The sequence below is a fragment of the Hyla sarda genome, chromosome 6, assembly GCF_029499605.1.
Source record: "Hyla sarda isolate aHylSar1 chromosome 6, aHylSar1.hap1, whole genome shotgun sequence".
Classification (NCBI taxonomy): Eukaryota; Metazoa; Chordata; class Amphibia; order Anura; family Hylidae; genus Hyla; species Hyla sarda.
In genome coordinates, this window is record NC_079194.1 from 293,116,981 (window position 1) to 293,136,030 (window position 19,050).

At 45.0% G+C, this 19,050-nt stretch overlaps 1 protein-coding gene across 4 annotated transcripts in view; it reads left to right on the plus strand.

Annotated features, from left to right (window-relative positions):
• Positions 1 to 19,050, plus strand: part of TSPAN18 (tetraspanin 18) — a 153,613-nt gene that overhangs the window by 95,756 nt on the left and 38,807 nt on the right. For all 4 annotated transcript variants that reach the window (XM_056527771.1, XM_056527773.1, XM_056527772.1 and 1 more), the window contains one exon: positions 13,323 to 13,505. The gene's annotated coding sequence lies outside the window, so the exon portion shown is untranslated. The remainder of the gene's footprint in view (positions 1 to 13,322; positions 13,506 to 19,050) is intronic.

Genomic DNA, 19,050 nt, shown 5'->3' on the forward strand with positions numbered 1-19,050 from the left:
GAAATCCATTGCAAGTGACCAAAAAGAAAACAACTTGGACAACTGTTACGGTCTTGAAGATACGTAAAGTGGTCAACTGGATGTCAGAGTTGAATGTCTGAAGAGATACCATCTAACGTCTTCATAGTGAACCCCAACAACTACCCCATCAGTACTATATTCATTTCCCCTAAACTGAGCTCAGAGGGTGCCAGGAAAATGCTGATTTCGGAGAGCCATCCAAACCAAGAGGAGAGCTGGACACACATTTTAAAGAACAGTTGCCCAAATTTGCATATTTTTGGCAGGGGGCCTCTTGACTGTACCCCAACGGTATATGTCATGGAGGAGAGGGAGAGGGCATGTTGGATTTCTACATGCCAGATTTTTTTTGTTTCTTGGGGAGATAGATTGCCACCAAAACTGACCTTCCATTCTCTTCCTATTCCTAGGCTCGGCCAAGCATACGGGCGTATGGGGGATCGGGAGAGAGAGCTGTTGCTGTCCTATATAATCCAAGCAATTTTGCCAGGGCTTATAGAAGTACTCCGTCCCTAGACATCTTATCCCATATCCAAAGGATCCCCGCCGCTGTAGACTCTGCGATCTTGGCTGCGGCAGCCCAGACATCCGGCGCACGGAGCGAACTTTGCTCCTTGCCGGATGACTGGCGATGCGGGACATGCCCTCTCAATGCAAGTCTAAGGGAGGGGGAGTGACAGCCATCACGCCCCCTCCCATAGACTTGCATTGAGGGGGCTTGGTCGTCATATCATGAGCGGGCATGACCATGATGTCACGAGCCTCCGGCGCTGCACCTTACACTCTGAACGAACGCCAGGTGCAGCAGGGAGATCGCGGGGATACCCAGCGGTGGGACCCCACGATCAGACATCTTATCCCCTATCCAAAAGATAGGGGATAGGATGTCTGATCGCAGGGGTCCCGTCGCTGGAGACCCCCGCGATCTTGGCTGCGGCACCCCAGACATCCGGTGCACGGAGCGAACTTTGCTCCATGACGGATGACTGGCGATGCAGGACATGCTCTCTCAATGCAAGTCTATGGGAGGGGGCATGACAGCCGTCACGTCCCCTCCCATAGACTTGCATTGAGGGGGCTTGGTCGTGACATCACGAGCGGGCGTGACCGTGATGTCACGAGCCTCCGGCGTTGCACCTGACACTCTGAACGAACGTCAGGTGCAGCAGGGAGATAGCGGGGATCCCCAGCGGCAGGCCTCCCACGATCAGACATCTTATCCCCTATCCAAAAGATAGGGGATAGGATGTCTGATCGCAGGGGTCCCGTCGCTGGAGACCCCCGCGATCTTGGCTGCGGCACCCCAGACATCCGGTGCACGGAGCGAACTTTGCTCCATGACGGATGACTGGCGATGCAGGACATGCTCTCTCAATGCAAGTCTATGGGAGGGGGCATGACAGCCGTCACGTCCCCTCCCATAGACTTGCATTGAGGGGGCTTGGTCGTGACATCACGAGCGGGCGTGACCGTGATGTCACGAGCCTCCGGCGTTGCACCTGACACTCTGAACGAACGTCAGGTGCAGCAGGGAGATAGCGGGGATCCCCAGCGGCAGGCCTCCCACGATCAGACATCTTATCCCCTATCCAAAGGATAGGGGATAAAATGTATAGGGGCGGAGTACCCCTTTAACTCTCCTCTTGTAAAAGATGTTCCAACAGTAATTGCTTCCATGCTCTGTCTACTAAAAAGCAAGTGCATGCATGGCCAGGCTTAGATTAGGTGATGTTGCATGGCCAGCCTTTAAGCCCTTGTGATTGACTGTTGGTCGGATGTCTTCCGAAAACCCAATAGCTTAGAATTGTAAAGAGTGCCGGAACGTCTTTCGTGACAGCATTTAGGAGGTCCCATCTCCTGGCCACCAATTGGAGTTTTTATGTTAAGCCAAAATGCTACAAACTAGACAAGTAATGTAGTGGCGTTGGTTGCGCGCAGACCTGGACTCTCTGTAGGACCCTCAATGATCTGGATAAAAATACTGAAATACTGATCTCCAACTGGTGACCAAAGGTTGGAGAGCGCGCTCTATACTAAGGGTGAAATAGATGTCATCCGAGGGTCCACACCTGGAGCCGGCCCGGTATATACACTTATCCAATCTATATAAAAAGAAAAACTGTAGTTGGTCATCCCGTTCACCAGTGGTAGAGCTGTTTCTGTTGCTGGGGGAGGGGATTGGGCTGTAACGTCACATGAAGGAACGTGCTAAATCCAAAGATGGACGCCGCGGTCTTGAAAACTGACATCCCCGATCCATTATTTCCGCAGATTGTGATTAGATCTGGGAAGGGTCAGAATTCATATAGGTTTGGCGGAACTCATTTCACAATTTGACACGAATGTCTACAAAATAACACTTTATGAATATCTGTTTGGAACATGATGACAGTAGATAATAGGAGGCTCTGAGAAGGCAATGAGGCGCCGGCGCCCTGTCTTCTGCTGGAAATGAAGTTTTTTTTAAAGAGATATAAAAATTGCGATATTACCCCAGGAGACAACATAGTCTTTATTATGGAGAAATAACTCAAAAAGTTTACTAGAAAGTGATGGAAATTACCCAGGATGAACTATCTGCTATTATCTACAGCTCTGGAGTATAATACAGGATATAACTCAGGATCAGTATAGGATAAGTAATGTAATGTATGTACACAGTGACCTCACCAGCAGAATAGTGAGTACAGCTCTGGAGTATAATACAGGATATAACTCAGGATCAGTACAGGATAAGTAATGTAATGTATGTACACAGTGACCTCACCAGCAGAATAGTGAGTACAGCTCTGGAGTATAATACAGGATATAACTCAGGATCAGTACAGGATAAGTAATGTAATGTATGTACACAGTGACCCCACCAGCAGAATAGTGAGTGCAGCTCTGGTGGATAGTACAGAATAAGTAGTGTAATGCATAAATGGTTTGCTGTCTACCCTTAACGTACATTATCCTTTCATCTCTTTCCTGTTTCCTCCAGTACGCTTCTTTTTTTCCTGCCATACGAATGCACAAGACTCCTTGGCAGTGGACGCAGCTCCTATCCTCCAAACCTGTGTCTGACTGCATCAAGGCAATGAAGGGGTTAATTCCCCCAATACGTGAAATCAGATCTCGAAACTTCTCGTAGAAAGTTATTCCTGTGGAATTGTCCCATAGGGAAAGTATGTACACGAAAGGGCTAGTCATCCCCTCCTTGACAAGCCGGCAATAAATCTTCATTACCGAGGAGGTGGGATTATAAATGAGAGTCAGATGGGGGGGGGGTTGTCATTTTCGATTACACCCTCCGAAAAACATTGGCCGTTCTGCGCACAGACGCGAGGTCGCCCCTCAGCCCTTTCCTGTGGAGGTTGCAGTCTCCGAAGGCCGCGGGTGTCTCGATAAACACAATTTTTCCTTTCTCCGTAGCTAGCCGGCCAGAAAGCCGCCCTGTTTCCTCTCCGCTTCGCAAGTTATGACATCAGAGTTTTTCTTTTTTATTTATTATATTACTACTACTATTTTTTATTATTTTATTATTATCATCGTTTTTATTATTATTAAAGTTTTTATTATTATTATTATTATTAAAGTTATTATTATTATTAATAATTATTTTTATATTTTATTATATTATATATTTTTATTATTACATTTATTATTTGCATTTGAGTTAATTTTAAATCTTTAAAATTAAAGGGGTCCTCCACCATTAGGTGATTTTAGTACGTACCTGGCAGACAGTAGTGGATATGCTTAGGAAGGATCTGCGCTTGTCTTGGGGATAAACGGCTATGTTGTGAGATTACCGTAACACTGTGGCTAGCTTTTTGTGAACTGGTATTTCCTGTTTGAGTTTTTCTTTTTTGCCTACAAATCCCATAATTTCCTTTTCCTCCCTCCCACACATCAGCCACCCCACCCATTGAAACATAAATGAGCTGCATCCATTCAAAAGACCTGTGGTTTTCAATCAGGGTGCCTACAGCTGTTGCATTAGTTGCAGATTGATCTCTCTCCCACCAAGCGATCGCTCCACCCATTGAAGCAGACAGGCTCCCTGTCATCAGCTGACTATTGATGTCAGGTCTCGGCCGCATTGCAACCTGGGAAAAATCTGAGACAACAGTCATTTTGTATGCTGTTAAAAATAAATATTGGGGTGAAAATCACAGAAGAATTGTGAGAAAAACATCACACAGAGGTACAGACACTATATTATGAACTGCACTAACTTTACAGCCCCTGTAGCATAGTCAAATCAAAAAAATTCCTGGAATATCCCTTTAAAATGCTTTCTTCCAGAAATAGTGCATGTAGTATTGCAGCTCAGCTCTAATAAAGTGAATAGAGCCACGTTGTAATACCACACACAACCTGAGGGCATGGGGTGGCACTGTTTTTGTTTTACAGTGTTTCCCTACAAAAGTGCCTCCAGGTGTTGCAAAACTACAACTCCCAGCATGCACAGACAGCCAAAGGCTTAGGGTCTTAGTTTTGCAACAGCCGAAGACACCCTGCTTAGGAAACACTGTAAAACAAAAACAGCACCACCCCATGCCCTCAGGTTGTGTGTGGTATTACAACGCATCTGACCACAGTGCTCTCTGCTGACACCTCTGTCCATGTCAGGAACTGTCCAGAGCAGGAGAGGTTTGCTATGGGGTATTTGCTCCTACTCTGGACAGTTCCTGACATGGACAGAGGTGTCAGTAGAGAGCACTGTGGTCAGACAGGAAAAAAAAGTAAATTCAAAAAGAAAAGAACTTCCTCTGCAGTATACAGCAGCAGATAAGTACTAGAAGGATTAAGAATTTTAAATAGAAATAGTTTACAAATCTATTTAACTTCCTGGCACCAGTTGATTTAATCTTTTTTTTTTTCTAGCAGAGTACCCCTTTAAGGGCTGTCTGCATATCCCAATAGACATTAGAGCAATGTTTTCCAACCAGGGTGCCCCCAACTGTTGCAAAACTTCAACTCCCAGCATGCCCGGACAGCCAAAGGCTGTCCGGGCATGCTGGGAGTTGTAGTTTTGCAACAGCTGGAGACACCCTAGTGCCTCCTCATTAGAGATGAGCGAATTTACAGTAAATTCGATTCGTCACGAACTTCTCGGCTCGGCAGTTGATGACATCCTGCTTAAATTAGTTCAGCTTTCAGGTGCTCCGGTGGGCTGGAAAAGGTGGATACAGTCCTAGGAAAGAGTCTCCTAGGACTGTATCCACCTTTTCCAGCCCACGGGAGCACCTGAAAGCTGAACTAATTTATGCAGGAAAAGTTATCAACTGCCGAGCCGAGAAGTTCGTGACGAATCGAATTTACTGTAAGTTCGCTCATCTCTAGCTGTCTGCAAATCCCAATAGACATTAGAGCAATGTTTTCCAACCAGGGTGCCCCCAGCTGTTGCAAAACATCAACTCCCAGTATGCCCGGACAGCCAAAGGCTGTCCGGGCATGCTGGAAGTTGTAGTTTTGCAACAGCTGGAGACACCCTGGTACCTCCTCATTTCTGCCAGTGAAGCATTTCTTTACCCTCCCATCTATTGAGCGGATAAAATATCATCAGACGTTCATCTGGAAGAATTTATCATAGGCCATAATAGCGGCCTCCAGACGGCATTGTTTAAGGTCACGGTGACCGCGCTGGCCTTCTGCTATTTTCTCAAGGCAAAAAATATATAAAAATGTTTTCTGCTGTGAAAGACCGTGAAAAAAATAAAATAAAAAAAACATATGATGGAGGGGCTCGGGCAGGGTCAGACAGCGCCTCTTAATGGCTTAAAAGGCATACTCCGGTGGAAAACTTTATTTTAATTATTTTTTTTTTTAAATCAACTGGTGCCAGAAAGTTAAACAGATTTGTAAATGACTTCTATTGAAAAATCTTAATCCTTCCAGAACTTATCAGCTGCTGAATACTACAGAGGAAATTATTTTCTTTTTGCAACACAGAGCTCTCCGCTGACATCACGAACACAGTGCTCTCTGCTGACATCTCTGTCCATTTTAGGAACTGTCCAGAGCAGCCTATGTCTGCTATGGGACGTTTCTCCTACTCTGGACAGTTCTTAAAATGGACAGAGATGTCAGCAGAGAGCACTGTGCTCGTGATGTCAGCAGAGAGCTCTGTGTTCCAAAAAGAAAATAATTTCCTCTGTAGTATTCAGCAGCTAATAAGTACTAGAAGAATTAAGATTTTTTAACAGAAGTCATTACGAAATCTGTTTAACTTTCTGGCACCAGTTGATTAAAAAAAAGAAAAATAAGTTTTTCACCGGAGTACCCCTTTAATGGCTTAATGTAAATGTGTTTTTCCATAGTATTCACTAAAGAGGGGTCTAATGAGGACGAGCTTGAAGCATTGGGGCTTGGTACCTGTGCAACTGATGATGTCATGATGACACAATCGATCCCCCCAACCTGCGGCTCTTCTGCTGTAGCCAAACTACAACTCCCAGCATGCCCTGTGAACATTCAAAAATCTATTTCTGGCATTGTGTATGAAAAAGGGGGGGGGGGGGGGTCATAGGGCACTTAGACTGCGCTCCTTACATATGTTGCACCTGTCAGACAACCATCTGGCCCATTAGTGACTCCTATTTCAATGGGACGGGTGTAACTACATAGGATAACACAATGCTACACTTTGTTGCAATGTAATTTAGAACATGTCTCCTTAAAGGGGTTATCCAGGAAAAAAAACTTTTTGTTATATATCAACTGGCTCCAGAAAGTTAAACAGATTTGTAAATTACTTCTGTTAAAAAATCTTAATCCTTTCAGTAATTATAAGCTGCTGAAGTTGAGTTGTTCTCTTCTGTCTAAGTGCTCTCTGATGACACCTGTCTCGGGAGCTGTCCAGAGTAGAAGAAAATCCCCATAGCAAACCTCTTCTACTCTGTGCAGTTCCCGAGACAAGCAGGGATGTCAGCAGAGAGCACTGTTGTCAGACAGAAAAGAACAACTCAACTTCAACAGCTGATAATTATTGGAAGGATTAAGATTTTTCAATAGAAGTAATTTACAAATCTGTTTAACTTTCTGGAGCCAGTTGATATATATATAAAAAAATTTTTTCCTGGAATACCCCTTTAAATTCTCTGTGCTGCTTGGAGTCCTGCATCATCTGTTTACGTCCAGTCCACCTACTGGTCTTCAGTCCTAGCCACGGATCATGACGATGTGCTGATACTGTTACCTACAGCCACCTATCTCTGCAAAATCGTCTCATTTCTTCTCCTTAAAGGGGTATTGCGGTGAATTATTTTTTTCATATCAACTGGCTCCAGAAGGTGAAACAGATTTGTAAATTACTTCTTTAAAAAAAAATCTTAATCCTACCAGTACTTATCAGCTGCTGAAGTTGAGTTGTTGTTTTCTGTCTGACTACAGTGCTCTCTGCTGACACCTCTGTCCGTCTCAGGAACTGTCCAGAGTAGGAGCAAATTCCCATTGTGAACCTCCCCTGCTCCGGACAGTTCCTGAGACAGACAGAGGTGTCAGCAAAGAGCACTGTTGGCAGACAGAAAAGAACAACTCAACTTCAGCAGCTGATAAGTACTGGAAAGATTAAGATTTTTTTAATAGAAGTAATTTACAAATCTGTTTAACTTTCTGGAGTGAGTTGATATGAAAATAAATTGTTTTTCACCAGAGTACCCCTTTAAATAATCTGTATTGCTGGGCAGCCTGTTGCTTCCACTGTTCAGTCAGACAACCCCCCATCCTTCCCTGCCTCACATAATGCCCCTGTCCACAAAGAGCTGGCTGAGAAGCAACCATTGATAGCTCATTCTTTAGGCTTCCAACTAATAGCTGTCCAGCTGTTGCAAAACTACAACTCCCAGCATGCCTTGACAGTTTTGCAACAGCTGGAGAGCCACAAATGGGAAACCTAGGGCATAAGTTATTAATGGGTGCTTTTCCACTGATCAACCAGCATCTGCAGCTAGAGAAGGGCCCTAACACCCCCATTTTCCCCAATAGATAGGGGGTCTTTACTAGCAAGAGTGAACACGTCACTGCCTCCAGCAAAAACAGCAAACTACTCTCTCTTGCTTCTGTGACCATCACTGGGACTTGATTGGACACCACCTCAACCCAACAAATGGGGGTGACTGGAGGGGTACCATCGTATCATCAGTCAGATAAAATCCTAACCATTTACTTTACAGTATAATCTAGTTAACAAATCTTGAAAATCTAGCATAAAAGAAAAAAAAAAAAAAAACAAGTGCCCGTAACCATAAAAATTTCAAAAATAATTGAGGTTTGTTCGTTTTCACAACAGGCTGTAAAGCAACACACTTCTCTTGAAGGTACCTCGCTTGGCTGACCTCTAGTGGCCAATATGAAAAACTGAATTTAGTTTGCTATAAAAATTAGAAAATGACTGCACTATCGCTTTAAAAAAAGGAGGAATAAAAAATAAAATGTCATAGTTGGTTCCTTTTGGCAACGTAGAGAGAGAGAGAGAGAGAGCAACAAGTCTGCATGTGAATAGGATGGAAATGAAATAATCCAATTGTCTGAACGCGCCGCAGCACTTGAGATACACAATGTTCCTGAGTGCAGACACGTCAGACAGGAGCTGGATCACCGTTTTAGAGAAGTGGCGCGTTGTCTGGGACAGACCGAGCCCTGGACGCCTAAAAGGATAAATGCTTTAACATGGGGCCATTTTCGTCAGCGAGCTGTTATTTTTGCTGTCATTGTGTTGCGAATTCCAGGAAAAGGTCACAAGATGGACCTTTCCGCTAAAGGGTTTGAGGGATAGTCGGGAGCAACGAGTCTTCATCTAGAGGAGGTTTTGGTTTTATCCGAATTGATGCGAGAAAACAAAATTAGTTACTGAACTCCAGATGTTGGGCATTGGCCAAACATCAACAACTACCAACCGGGATGTAACGTGGTCTAATGGGTCCAATCTTCAGGCTTCCGTAGGCCTATTGTCATCATAATCTCCCCTATAGGTGCCCGAGATGGTTTGTTCCTCAAGCCTCGCCCACTATTGAACAAGACCATCAACTATGGCTTAATCGGAGGTCGAGTATCCGGACTTTTAGGTTCATAATTTGGAAAATCCTGGAGGAAAAGGCTAAAAGGTTTTCCCTTCTTTTTCCTTCTCAGCCAAGGATACTAAACATTGGGTGTGATCCCGAAGTCTGGCGATATCTCCAAGGAGTCATGAAGTCATGTTCTGGCCTTGGCGTATGGTGGTGGTGAAGAGTGGAGTGACTCTGGAGTAAAACAAAAATGAGCTATAGCCAGATAAATGGTTTATCGCCTTGGATCTTGGTTTGCCAGGATGGAAAATAGAAGTCATAAGGAGGATCGCGGAGATCCATAATGACCCACGTGCTATATGGATGGCAAGGCTTCCGAGTGCTCATCTGACAGAGTACCTTAAAGGAAAACTGTCAGCTTTCTTCCCCCCCCCCCCCCCCCGCACTAACCAGCAGTACTGGCTGGTAGTGCGAGGACGCTGATCAGTTTGCTCCTTACCGTTCCCGGATCTATATCATTTGCATATACCGAATATAGAAGATTACGGCCAAACGGCGCGGCGTATCCGGGCACGGTAAGGATCGAACTGATCAGCGTCCCCGCACTACCAGCCAGTACTGCTGGTTAGTGCGGGGGGAGAAAGCTGACAGTTTTCCTTTAATGATTGGGCAATGTGACAGTGCCAGAGGGCTTAAAGGGGTACTCCGCTGCTCAGCGTTTGGAGCAAACTGTTCTTAACGCTGGAGCCGACGCCGGGAGCTCGTGATGTCATAACCCCCCCATGACGTCACACCCCGCCCCCTCAATGTAAGTCTACGGGGGCCCCCTCCCATAGACTTGCATTGAGGGGGGTGGGTTGTGACGTCATGAGGGGGCGGGGCTATTACATCACGAGCTCTCGGTGCCAGCTTCAGTGTTTGTTCCAAACGCTGAGCAGCGGAGTACCCCTTTTAACATATGCCGTTCCCTCTGAATTTTCCAACTGTTGTCTACCTGGCTACTGTGAGTTGAAATACAACACACGACCTGTGAACAGAGGCGGATTTTTGTTTTCTATTTTTCAGTATATTTTATGGTAGTATGAAGGGTGTTATTACAAAGTACAATTGGTCCTGCAAAAAACAAGCCCTCATATGGCTCTGTGAGTTGAAAAATAAGTGTAACCCCTTCTGTGTCATTAAGGGGTCAAGTGGGTCCTCCAGTTTATGAAAGACATTTCCCTATAGTCAGTCTATTAGGGGATTCTGGGTTAATGCTGGGGGGGGGGGGGGGGGGGAGGTTGGGGGGTTAATGCTGGGGGGGGGGGGGGGGTGGGGGTTGGGGGCCCCATATTCAGGATCCTCACTGGCCAGAATGAATAGATTCTATGAAGGGTGTCTCTAGTCTAGAGGACCTGTCCTGTCCAGGCACAGACAATGCATTGATGTGAATAGGCACTGTGTAATACCTAGTTTTTCCTGTGGTGGCACTGCTGAGATATTGGGCGCTTACTGCTGAGTTTTCCCATACATTACTGCTGATTGTTGGGGGTCCAAGCAGGGGGACAGTTTATGGTCACCTTATTGTTAAGGGGCCGTTCTAGGGATAGAGATAATACACGCCAACAAGGGTGCCCAGGTAAGCGGTTACCCATTGACTGGTCTATTTCTGACTGGCATTTATAGGGACAGTAAAACTTATACTCAGACTGGCCCTTATGCAGTGCTAAGGTTGGCATAATATGGGCACTTTCTGTTTACTGTGGTAGCACTGGTGCAAAGATGTAGGCACTCTGTACAGTTATGTCTGGTACTTGTGTGTCAAACCTTACTTAGATTTATGACTGTCACCTAAATGGCCTCTGTCAGATACAGAATCTTTTTTTTTAATATGTTTTACATCTTGGTGAAGCATTAACCTTTCTAATATACTACATAAGGAAATGGTATTTCCTTTTTATATAAATTATGGCTTTGTCCAAGCTGAAGCACAGGTATAGAAAAAGTCCAGTAAGTGAGGATTGGCTAACACTCCTCTGCGCTCTCCTGTCTGATAGCACTCCTCTGTGCTCTCTTCTGTCTGATAACACTCCTCTGTGCTCTCTCCTGTCTGATAGGACTCCTCTGTGCTCTCTCCTGTCTGATAGGACTCCTCTGTGATCTCTCCTGTCTGATAGTACTCCTCTGTGCTCTCTCCTGTCTGATAGTATTCCTCTGTGCTCTCTCCTGGCTGATAGTACTCCTCTGTGCTCTCTCCTGGCTGATAGTACTCCTCTGTGCTCTTTCCTGTCTGATAGCACTCCTCTGTGCTCTCTCCTGGCTGATAGTACTCCTCTGTGCTCTCTCCTGTCTGATAGCACTCCTCTGTGCTCTCTCCTGTCTGATAGCACTCCTCTGTGCTCTCTCCTGTCTGATAGTACTCCTCTGTGCTCTCTCCTGTCTGATAGCACTCCTCTGTGCTCTCTCCTGTCTGATAGGACTCCTCTGTGCTCTCTCCTGTCTGATACTACTCCTCTGTGCTCTCTCCTGTCTGATAGTACTCCTCTGTGCTCTCTCCTGTCTGATAGCACTCCTCTGTGCTCTCTCCTGTCTGATAGCACTCCTCTGTGCTCTCTCCTGTCTGATAGCACTCCTCTGTGCTCTCTCCTGTCTGATAGGACTCCTCTGTGCTCTCTCCTGTCTGATAGGACTCCTCTGTGCTCTCTCCTGTCTGATAGCACTCCTCTTTGCTCTCTCCTGTCTGATAGCACTCCTCTGTGCTCTCTCCTGTCTGATAGCACTCCTCTGTGCTCTCTCCTGTCTGATAGCACTCCTCTGTGCTCTCTCCTGTCTGATAGCGCTCCCCTGTGCGCTCTCCTGTCTGATAGCGCTCCCCTGTGCTCTCTCCTGTCTGATAGCACTCCTCTGTGCTCTCTCCTGTCTGATAGCGCTCCTCTGTGCTCTCTCCTGTCTGATAGCACTCCTCTGTGCTCTCTCCTGTCTGATAGTACTCCTCTGTGTTCTCTCCTGTCTGATTGTACTCCTCTGTGCTCTCTCCTGTCTGATAGTACTCCTCTGTGCTCTCTCCTGTCTGATAGTACTCCTCTGTGCTCTCTCTTGTCTGATAGCGCTCCTCTTGGCTCTCTCCTGTCTGATAGCGCTCCTCTGTGCTCTCTCCTGTCTGATAGCACTCCTCTGTGCTCTCTCCTGTCTGATAGCACTCCTCTGTGCTCTCTCCTGTCTGATAGCACTCCTCTGTGCTCTCTCCTGTCTGATAGCACTCCTCTGTGCGCTCTCCTGTCTGATAGCACTCCTCTGTATTTTGTGATTTTTGTATTTGGCAGTACCCATTTAAGGGGTGCCATGTCACGTACCAGCCCAGCTTCGGCAAATTAACCCCTCAGCCCCCAGAGTCTGGCAGTGAGGTCCACAGCAGGGGTCAGGGGTGGATTGACAACTCATGGGGACCCTGGGCAACAGTGGATCATTATATATGCGTGACATCCCATTGATCCCCCCTGTGCCATACTCTTTTGCAGGGCCAGGGCAGCGGGGCTAAGGGCGCATCATTTGATTCTGTCCGAAGCGGTCGGGGGCTCTTTCCTAAAAAAAAAATACCGACTTTTGCAACAAAATTACCGGCAGAGGCATTAAAATACCGTCAACCCCTAATTGTATTGTCTGGTGTCTCATGAGGCAATATGGTTGACACAGTATGAGCACCATGGCTTTCTCTTATATGGTGACACAATGGTGCACGTGATACATTTGCCACAGTGTGTAGATGAGTGTGTCATTGGGGGGTGTCCTCCTGGGGTCTCCTAATGCCCGTTCCCATATCACAGCAGGAACGCATGGGAATGGAGTTCCTGCACTTTTTCCACAGCAGGAACACTGTTCCCATTAGCAGGAGTCCTGCAGGATCATACCTTGAGTGGAAATCTTGGGTTTGTTCCCACACTTTTTTTTCCCCTAGGACAGTGGTCTCCAACCTGCGGACCTCCACATGTTGCAAAACTACAACTCCCAGCATGCTGGGAGTTGTAGTTTTGCAACAGCTGGAGGCACACTGGTTGGGAGACACTGGGTTGCAGCAAGGTATCTAAGCCGGAGAAGAAGAGGCATGCTGGGAGTTGCAGTTTTGCAATATCTGGAGGTCCGCAGTTTGAAGACCACTGCTCTAGGACTTGACCCCTGACAGCGGCCCACCAGAGGGATTAGCTCCAGAGGTGCAGATAGACCTGGGAACTCATGTCTTACAAATGACTAGAGACAAGAGTATTGACACGCTGTTTATTGTGTGACAGGCGCAGCGTGGCAGCCCCTTCATGTTTTGTGTCTGTTTTACAGGAGCTCCTGGGGGGTCTCGCCCTGGACAGTAGCCGGCGGCCCTGATTGATGACTGTTTGCCAAACCTGAGGTCTTTGTTGCTAAGAACAGATCAGCTGTGCCGAGGGGAGGAACGCCAATACCCAACCCAGAGGTTATCAATAGACGTGTCCTGTAGCACCTGGTGCAAAGGATTCTGCCAAGGTACAGTTGTCATCCAGCTTTACTAGACTCCTGAATGGAAAATCTGTAATGTTGTGCACTTCATTATCATTACATGACAAATCATTCAAAAAAAAACAAACTTATTATTAACTTTTGTCTGAGCTGTATTGGCAGCAGAATAGTGAGTGCAGCTCTGGAGTATAATACAGGATATAACTCAGGATCAGTATAGGATAAGTAATGTAATGTATGTACACAGTGACCTCACCAGCAGAATAGTGAGTACAGCTCTGGAGTATAATACAGGATATAACTCAGGATAAGTACAGGATAAGTAATGTAATGTATGTACACAGTGACCTCACCAGCAGAATAGTGAGTACAGCTCTGGAGTATAATACAGGATATAACTCAGGGTCAGTACAGGATAAGTAATGTAATGTATGAACACAGTGATCTCACCAGCAGAATAGTGAGTACAGCTCTGGGGTATAATACAGGATATAACTCAGGATCAGTACAGGATAAGTAATGTATGTACACAGTGACCTCACCAGCAGAATAGTGAGTACAGCTCTGGAGTATAATACAGGATATAACTCAGGATAAGTACAGGATAAGTAATGTAATGTATGTACACAGTGACCTCACCAGCAGAATAGTGAGTACAGCTCTGGAGTATAATACAGGATATAACTCAGGGTCAGTACAGGATAAGTAATGTAATGTATGAACACAGTGATCTCACCAGCAGAATAGTGAGTACAGCTCTGGGGTATAATACAGGATATAACTCAGGATCAGTACAGGATAAGTAATGTAATGTATGTACACAGTGACCTCACCAGCAGAATAGGGAGTACAGCTCTGGAGTATAATACAGGATATAACTCAGGATCAGTACAGGATAAGTAATGTATGTACACAGTGACCTCACCAGCAGAATAGTGAGTACAGCTCTGGGGTATAATACAGGATATAACTCAGGATCAGTACAGGATAAGTAATGTAATGTATGTACACAGTGACCTCACCAGCAGAATAGGGAGTACAGCTCTGGAGTATAATACAGGATATAACTCAGGATCAGTACAGGATAAGTAATGTATGTACACAGTGACCTCACCAGCAGAATAGTGAGTACAGCTCTGGAGTATAATACAGGATATAACTCAGGATAAGTACAGGATAAGTAATGTAATGTATGTACACAGTGACCTCACCAGCAGAATAGTGAGTACAGCTCTGGAGTATAATACAGGATGTAGCTCAGGATAAGTACAGGATAAGTAATGTAATGTATGTACACAGTGACCTCACCAGCAGAATAGTGAGTACAGCTCTGGAGTATAATACAGGATATAACTCAGGATCAGTACAGGATAAGTAATGTAATGTATGTACACAGTGACCTCACCAGCAGAATAGGGAGTACAGCTCTGGAGTATAATACAGGATATAACTCAGGATCAGTACAGGATAAGTAATGTATGTACACAGTGACCTCACCAGCAGAATAGTGAGTACAGCTCTGGGGTATAATACAGGATATAACTCAGGATCAGTACAGGATAAGTAATGTAATGTATGTACACAGTGACCTCACCAGCAGAATAGGGAGTACAGCTCTGGAGTATAATACAGGATATAACTCAGGATCAGTACAGGATAAGTAATGTATGTACACAGTGACCTCACCAGCAGAATAGTGAGTACAGCTCTGGAGTATAATACAGGATATAACTCAGGATAAGTACAGGATAAGTAATGTAATGTATGTACACAGTGACCTCACCAGCAGAATAGTGAGTACAGCTCTGGAGTATAATACAGGATGTAGCTCAGGATAAGTACAGGATAAGTAATGTAATGTATGTACACAGTGACCTCACCAGCAGAATAGTGAGTACAGCTCTGGAGTATAATACAGGATATAACTCAGGATCAGTACAGGATAAGTAATGTAATGTATGTACACAGTGACCTCACCAGCAGAATAGTGAGTACAGCTCTGGAGTATAATACAGGATGTAGCTCAGGATTAGTACAAGTTAAAGCCAATATTCAGCTTTAAACCAGGATCTGATAAACCCCTTCAATGCCAGGGTTACTGTCGGGTTCTGGGAGGTTCAGTACAGTCGTTCCTCAGCCCATGGAGATGTTTGCTGTCTGTTATATATACGTGAGACCAATGTCTCCTTCACACTGAACAGCTCCAGACCTTATTTGATTTGGGCCGGGGGCCGACTCGCACACGTCTTAGATTGTTCTGAACTGTCACTATTAATAGTCGGAGCACAAAGCATAAAACAGGAATAACAACGTCCTGAGTCATATGCAAGGACTTGGGCTGCTCTGACTGTTATGAAGCGGGGAGGACATGGAGTCGGTTCACATCTGTAGACTAATGTTGTCTTTTATCACCGAGCAGCCTAAACCTGTGCCCCTAAAATCCTAATAAAAAAACTATGCTTTTCTACAGCATTATACAGCCCTTAGTATCATCCCGACCCTGCATAATATAGATAGAATATATGATACAGTTACATCCAGTGACTCACAGGTGACGTCTTCTTTGATCTGAGTCATTCATTTTTCGATTTCTTCTTCATCCAGCCCAAACCGCCATGAGAACTTCTCAGCCATGACTTGACAGACGCACTTTTCTCCAATATCATCACCATCTATATACAAACCCTTCATGAGTATTTCCTCACACAGTAATAGTGCCCACTTTGTGCTCCCATATAGCAGTAGTCCCCCTCTGTGCTTTTGTGCTCCCATATTGATACAGCACCCATATAGCAGTAGTCCCCCCCATTTAAATACAGCCGCCACATAGCAGTAGGCCTCCTCTTTGCTTTTGTGCTCCCATATAGTAGTAGGTCATTATACCTATACAGCCTCTATATAGCAGTAGGCCTATATATATATATATATATATATTTATATTCTATAAAATTACCAAATAGCAGTAGGCCGCCATATTGATGCAGCACCCATATAGCAGTATTCCCACTATTTAAATACAGCCGCCACATAGCAGTAGGCCCCCATATTGTTATAGCCCCCATAGAGTAATAGTCCCTCTATTCGATAGTGTCCTACTAAAAGTGAATTGTTACAATAGGCAGTGACGACACGTTCCCCTCCTCCTCTTTGGCAGGCTTCAGGCAGGGAAATGGAGGGACACATCAGCTGACATTACTGGCCTTCATGTTTTAGCAGATTTCCTGCGCATGGCACGTCTGCTACCAGTAGCCACTGCTATTTTAAAGTAGCGGCGTCACAAGAATGCCGGCACTCCCTCACAGCTCCACAGTGTGCCACTCAAATGCACCCTGGTTGCCGGGTTCTGGTCTAAACAATCTTCCAGGAGCTAAGCACATCAGCATGGGGGGGGCAGATAAGGAATTAAGGTCTGACTAAAGGTAAAATACCCCGTTGCAGCCCCATTGCAGAGTGGCGGGCGGGGCCTGCTAAGTTTCTTCTATTTCAAAAAAGTTTTGCTAGAGATAATGTATTCAAATTAACTCTCCTCCAGAAGGAAGAAAGCTGTCTCTCTAGTGCCACCTATAGCTAGCTATACTGTGCTTTAAAGGGGTACTCCGCTGCTAGACATCTTTTGGATAGGGGATAAGATGTCTGACCATGTGGGGTCCCGCTGCTGGGGACCCCTGCGATCTCCCTCAGCACCCAAATTTTCTAAACAAACGCCGGTTTCTTGCGGCAGTGGTCGTGACGTACTCCGGCACCAAGCGTTTTGAAATTTTTTTTCAGAATGCTGGAGCACCGGAGTACCCCTTTAATGTCCCACCCAAGTAAGAGACTTGAAACATGACTAGAGATATAAACCGGCCATTGACTGAAGGGAGGCTACATATAGGTGACACTAGAGGGACCATTTTTTTACCTGCTGAACGAGAGCTAATTTGCATATTTTTCCCATTAAGCATTGCAGTTAAGTTTCCTTGCAGCATTTGGGGCTCTTCAGTTAGTTACAGGGATTGTCTATGTCAATTCCTTGGTGATAACAGCCAATCCTCAAGGCTTTAGGGTCCAGCCAGGCTGCTTACCAAGTCCTTATTTCATATGGTCCAAGATGGCGGACAGATGGGTCTTCTCCTTGTCTTTGACAACACGCAGCTGAAAATAACCTCGTGAAATCTGAGCCCTATAAATGTAAAAGAATATGGGCCTCATAAATGAGATTTAGGAAGAAGTTGGAAAAGACTGAGCGAGAGTCCTGGGTGAGTTATCGGAGGCGTCTGAAAACGTCCTGAGCGGAGTGTTCTGCTTTGGTGTGACAGATTGCAGAGTGGCGGCCGGCCTGTACGCCGCGGTCACATACATTTGGAGAAGCGCGGCCAGCTGGCCTCATGACAGACATAACAAATCCTCTCATTTCGGAGGAGGAACATAACTTACTGTTGCAGGGAATTATTCGCCTGGACAATTTAATACTCTGCGTGCTTCGTCTGAAGAATACGTGTTTTGCGGCGAGGGAATTTTTTTTTACCCCGTACGGAGTGAAGCTGCTCATTTCTAGTATGGTATCAATTTATGGCTGCGGGACAATGGCCGATCCATCATGGTTAACTAAGTGATCGCCGGCAATAGAGACTGTGGGTTATTGGGAATGAGACGGATCAGAGCTCAGCAGGAGAATCGATGAACAAGATGTTATTAAGGAGATGCCTCAAATCCAGACACAAGCGCCGCCCTCCTACTAGGAGAAGAATTTTTGGCGCCGAGCTGTCATATAGCAGTGATATAAATAAAAGGGGTTCGCTGTGATAGACCTTCCTTATCATACGCCCTATTGATGGACCCTCTTAGACCATTGATGCTGAAGGACTCATTGATGTTATTGATATGGGGTCCATGGTGCAGTGGTGGAAGCAGAGCATAGACCTTGTGGTCCCCCACCCTTCTCCAGCTATCAGATGATTGTGGAAGCGTTTACCAGGGTTCCCCCCCATGTTGGACACAACCCACATATGTGTCAGGGGTTAAGTGAAGTTGCTTTTCTTATACACAATATATTTTAGTCTTTTGCAATTAGGGGCATTGGGAATCCATGGGGATATGGATAAACAATGAGGTGACAGCAGGGTCATCGTCTATCCAATCTATCTATCTATCTATCTATCTATCTCATCTATTTATTTATCTATCTATCTCATATCTATCTATCTCATATCTATCTCATCTATTTATTTATCTATCTCATATCTATCTATCTCATATCTATCTCATCTATTTATCTATCTATCTCATCTATTTATCTATCTATCTCATCTATTTATCTATCTCATATCTATCAATCTATCTATCTCATATCTATCTATCTATCTATCTATCTATCTGTCTGATATCTATCTATCTCATATCTATCTCATCTATTTATTTATTTATCTATCTATCTCATATCTATCTATCTATCTCATATCTATCTATCTCATATCTATCTATCTATCTATCTCATATCTATCTCATCTATTTATCTGTTTATCTATCCAATCTATCTATCTCATATCTATCAATCTATCTATCTCATATCTATCTCTCTATCTATCTCATA